The sequence below is a fragment of the Gossypium raimondii genome, chromosome 7 (genome assembly GCF_025698545.1).
Source record: "Gossypium raimondii isolate GPD5lz chromosome 7, ASM2569854v1, whole genome shotgun sequence".
In the NCBI taxonomy this organism is placed as follows: domain Eukaryota; kingdom Viridiplantae; phylum Streptophyta; class Magnoliopsida; order Malvales; family Malvaceae; genus Gossypium; species Gossypium raimondii.
This window is the reverse complement of record NC_068571.1, coordinates 23,428,858-23,434,857: the sequence shown is the minus strand read 5'-3', so window position 1 is coordinate 23,434,857 and position 6,000 is coordinate 23,428,858.

Below are 6,000 nucleotides of genomic sequence, written 5' to 3'. Positions count from 1 at the left end.
TCTTTTGAAATTAGTTCATCATTTTTTTCATAAGTTCTCTAAACACAAAATCTCTTTTCAACTTTGAAGAACACTCATGTTTTCATCCTTAAAATCCTAAAGAGATCTTCACATGTTTTAGCTCGAATTACCTCTAGAACTCGTCAATTTTTCAAAATTGAAGAGAGATTATAATTTTTTATGATTAAACTAAGGGAGTTGTTATTTCAGTTTGAGATTTAAATAATTTAATCAAGATCTCAATATATCACTTGATTTTAAGTTGATTTCGACTTGAAAATGGTAGATATCATATTTCTTCACAAAAATTTGGTTTTAAAGTGATTTCTAACTCATTTTTATCTAATTAAAAGGTATTTGGTCTTAATTTAGCAAACCCTTAATGAATTTAAGCAAATTAAATGTTTTCCCCCTTTTAAAGATCACATAAGCTTGATTTTTTTGGAAAAATTAGATCGGTGTAATTGGGTAAAATTGATGGTTTAGATCTATAATTAGATGATATTTAGGATGTCTGGAATCAAAATTAAGGTTTAGAAACTAGATTTGATTGGTGAATTCACATTTTTGGCAAAATTAGCTAGTTTTCGGTAAGTATGATAGATGAGTTGTGGTATGGATTTTTATGACTTAAATGTGTTTGAGGCTGTTTATAATGTGTATTCAATATGAATGAAAAGTATCAGACTCATTGGAAGGTTCTACAAAAAGGACAAAGGCAAACAAATGATTATTTGAGTTTTTGCCATTAAAGTCAAGGTTGCAAGGTGAGTGGTTTGGTGTGCTACAATTATGCGCAAATAAAAGTGTTAAAGGGGATCTTAGGTATCCTTGTCACCTATACTATGTTCTATGAGTAACTTTTTCTACTTAATCCAATGATGATTTGCAAATGATGCTTAAATGTGATATATTATGTGATGTATATTGAGATGAGAATGAAAATGTTACGTGTTTATGACTGAATATGATATGATTCTTGTTGATTTTATGTACACTATATGAGATCTTGTAAGTGCATGATATGAGACTAGAATATGTGTGTAATATCTCATTTTTTAATGGTATCAAAAAATATGGTTTCGAGACCACAATTTCGATATGTGAGGTTGCATTTTAATGTTTAGTTAATGTTTATGGAGTCACATTACGGTCATATCAAATTTTGGTGAATAAGTAATAAGGTTTAGCTAGTTAATTTAAGAAAATGACTAAATTGTAATAAGGTAGAAATCATGTCATAATTGACTTGAATTGACTTGATAGTTTAATTTCTAAATGGAAGAGGACTTACGAAGAAATTATGAAGTAATTAGTCCATAAGGTTTATAGTTGGATGGTTAAAGACCTTTTAATTTTTAAATTATAAGGTTATAACTAAGGGTAAAACTGTAATTATATAATTAAGGTAAAGAGAAATAAAATACAAAAAATTACTATCATCTTCTTAAAAGCATTGAATAGAAAAATGAAGAAGAAATCACCATTTTGAAGAGCTTTAAGCTTGGCTGCTACAAATTGCTTGCATGTAAGCTCATTTTAAACTCGTTTCTTGTAATTTTTATGTTTTTGAGATCGTTACGACTAGGTCCAGCTAACCCGTACGTCTATTTTTGAAAATTTCAAAAACTTTAGATGTTAGCATTGATAATTTCATATTATTTTAGACATTAAAATGATAGAAAGGAATTTTTAGATGTTGATTATGATTAATTTATAAAGTGATTTTTGATTATAGGAATCAATTGATTAAATGTTAGAACTGATAGGGGAATTTTGAGAATTTAGAGTAAATGTGGACTGTAGATAAAAGGGTGAAAATTCAGCTAGCATGGGTAATTGGCAAATTTTGCTAAATTTGAAGATTTTCAGTTTAGGGACTAAATTGTGAGAAATGTAAAAGTTTATGGAAAATGTGTAATTAACAAAAATTTAAGGGTCATATGCATTTATTTGAGTGTGAAATGCATTTAAAATTAATAGATTGTATTTAATTACTATATAGATCAAGAATCGAGCCAAAAAGACAGTAACTGTTCAAAAAGGAAAATTTCAGAGTAGTCCCTACTTTGTAATCAGAAGCAATTGTATGCAAGTTCATAGTATTTTAATATGAAAATGCATGCTGCTTATGATTATTTATCATTTTCTAGTTATTAATAGGTAATCATGTGAAACTTCAAATGATAGGGATATATGATTGCAATATACTACTCAGTATGTATAGAAATATATAAATGATGGTAATATTTTGATGATTTCATATTATGAATATGTTCATAACAAAAATACCATATGTGTATGAAATGATAAAGTGCCTTTGAATTGATATAAAAGAAATAGGATTTTGGTTACTACCATGTCGAACTTAGTAATCGTGTAGGATACAATTGGCATGCCAATAGGGTTAGTATGCACGCTTGTACTGGAATTGCACTTCGGTGTCTCTGTATACACTTCGGTGTCTTTATTCGCACTATGGTGCCTCTTCTTGCACATTTGTACCTTTGCATGCACTTCAGTGCCTCTGTTATGCATCTATGATGCCTCTAGTGTGGTGTAGTTACCCTAGTATCCGAGTCGAGTTACTTAGTTTATCGGGCTAATTGTTAATGGAATGTATGGTTGATTTTTGGATTTAAATGTTAATAAATATTCAAGATATTAGAAAGCATCAAATTTTCAATGAATTACTTGTTTCTATATAAGTACATTTATATTGATGAAAAGATGTTATGGAGTTTTTGAGTTATTCGATAAGAGGATTATCATGATTTATGCTATTATGTGCTCAAGAACTAATGTGAATTATGAATGTGTATTTGATTATCAGTAATTGTATATTAACTCTTATACTTTGATGTTAATTAAGGTAAGTTGAGTTTGATTATGAACTTACTAAGTTTCTTAAGCTTATTTATTTTATTTATGTTCTTTTGTAGTTGTCAAAGTTGTGGACTAACCGAACGGATCGACTGAAAGCTCACACTATCTAACAATTTTGGTAGGTTTTGTATTTTCGTTTTTGGATTTGACATGTATATAGGTGTTTTGTTGTCAATATGTAAATGTTATGTTATTTGCATATTTAGTGCAATGGTTGATGTGAAAAATGTATGGGTGATGTGTTTCGGCTTAGTAATCTTAGTGATGAGAAATATGGTCATAATGCTTGGGTTGGTAATTTGATTTGTGTGTTCATATTTGATCATTCTGTATGAAGATTGGGTATGAATTGGAGAACAATGATATGTGCTTTATATAGTTAAATTGTTGGTTTGAATGTGTAATAAATGCGGTGTCTTTGAATAGCACATTGGTTAGGTCTTGTAGGAGTGTTGAAATGGTATACCTTAAGTATGGTGTTATATGGTTTTGGTATATAAAGACTTATGGAAGTTGGATGTCTTAATATGCAAGATTTGGACTTGTTTTGGCTTGTTTTAGGGGTAACTATAGTTGCACATGGCGTGAGACACGAGCTGTCACACGGCTGTGTGCCATTTCAAAATTAGGTCCAGGACCCACACAACTTGGCACACGAGCAGTGACACGGTCGTGTGGCCCAAGTTAGTGTCTGGCACAGTCTGGATCATGGCCTACGACACAACTGTGTGACCCAAATTTTAATATACACACGGTTTGGCACACGACCTATGACATGGCTGTGTGGCCCTATTTTGAATACTCACACAGGTGGACACACGGGCTAGGACACGACCATGGGTCCTGATTTTGAATGCCCACATGATCCGGGTTATGTCATACAGTCTAGCCACACGGCCGTGTGATCCTTTTTTTTTTCCAAATTTTAAAGTTTTTTTTGAATTTTTCTCTTTTGTTTCGATTTTATCTTGGGTTATTCCTAAACTATTTTTAGGGTCTCATAAGTCAGATTTAAGGCTCATAAGAGATTTTGTACCATGATTTCACTTGTGGATTGTATGTTTATAATTTATTTGGTTGACTATTTTGAATTGGATTCAAATGTTCTGTTTAGCTTGGTAACACTCTATAACCTTAATCTGGCAACAGAGATAGGATAAGAGTGTTATAATATGATATGAACATGAGTTGTGTGACATGTGAAAGTGTGTATTAAGTAGTAAGTATACATGTTTAAGTGGATATGTTCAAGGGTATATTGGTTGTGTTAGGAGGTTATATATATGGTTGTGTTTGGAGGATACATTTGGTTGTGTTCGAAGGGTAAAATAGTTGTTTTCAAAGGGTAACTTGGCTGTGTTTGGAAGGTATACTTGGTTGTGTTAGGAGGTTATATATATGGTTATGTTTGGAGGGTACATTTGGTTGTGTTTGAAGGGTAAAATACTTGTTTTCAAAGGGTAACTTGGTTGTGTTTAGAGGCTATGTTTGGTTGTGTTTGGACGGTAAATTGGTTGTCTTTAGTGGGTGAAAGCTTTATGTTACACATTATATTGGTCGTATTTGGAAATTCAGTTGTCTAATGCAATATATTTTGTATATATGCTTCATGATCACATTGTCCCAACATATCAATGTGACTGTTACAAGTTATGCTTAATTGCTTACCATGATTAATTGTGGTAGTATACTTTCTTTTAACTTTAGATATTGTGACTACTTGTGGCAATCTTTGAGCACTGACTGAGCTTGAAAAAGCTCAGAGTTTGTTATGTGTAACAATGCAAGGATATAACTGAAACGAGGAGGAGAAGTGAGCCACAAAGTGATCCAAAGTAAGACAATTTACCTTAAGTATGTTTGATGTGTTTCCAACTCAATAAGGAAGGCAATGTGGGACTAATCTAGAGGGTTTTAGGCTTTGAACTATTAATGGCTTGGAATTGGACTTTGTGGACTCTTTAATTGGTTTGATTTGAAGCTTTTGTTACTACTTTAGATAGATGATTGAATGACAAATTATGAATGTTTGATGAATGGTATGAGTAATTGTTTGAGTAACTTGTAAGTGCAGGTTGAAGAGTCATTGGTTATTAAGGTAAGTCGTGTATGTTTTGTGTGTGATTTGGAAATTAATTATGAGTTTAGTATGCATGAAATATAAAATTGGACAAATTACGTAAATAGTAGGTGGCCTGTGAACTAACTAAATGATGATGTTTTTATGAAGAGATGCATGATGTTTTATTGAATCTTCTTAAACAAGATTTATATATATTACTCTACTATATTGTTTTCAACTTTAAGAAATGGTGTTTTTCAACATTTTACTACATTATGATTTAGATCTAATAATTTGTTTGTTTTTTTAAAAAATGGGTTCTAAAATCCTTACAAATATAACCTTTTAAATATCATATCACCTGCATGGATGTTCAATTGAAGCTTGTAGAATATTTGCTTGTTAAAATCTTAATTTACGAATCATGTCGATGTCTTGATGATCAGAGTAGCTCAACAGAAGCATCACTTTAGGTTATCAAATGTTCCACGAATAATTGTGTGAGGTGTGTTTGGTGGTTAGTGTGCTTTGAGGTAGTTTTAATGGAGTGACACTTCGGTGGCTAATGTGACATTTGAAATTCGGGCTGAACTATCCTGACTGAGTTTGGGGCACCACATTTAGTGGTATCAGAGCCTAGTTTACAAAAACCAGGATAGCTAGGGTTTATTAACTCTCAGGTTTTCAAACTTTTAGAAAATTCAGATAACAATTTGGTTTTGAAACAAAACAGAGAATTTTTAAATGTTGGACGAAAATACCCTAGTGTGAAATTGTATATTTTTAGGGTAGGATTGGGAACACATTGCCTTCACTAAAGTGTTTTCTTTATAGGAATTACCTTGGATCACTTGTCTCTTCTTACTCTTTGGTATTTTTATTTTTATTTTATTTTTATAGTATAATTGATATGCCTCCTCGACGAGGGAGAGTTAACGTGAATGTGCTAGAGGTGCCTCCTCCAAGGCAACTGATACTTGAGGCATGTGTTGAGCCTTAAATGCAAGCGTTGACCGAGGCTTTCCAACAGATAGCCGAAGGAAATCCTGCAT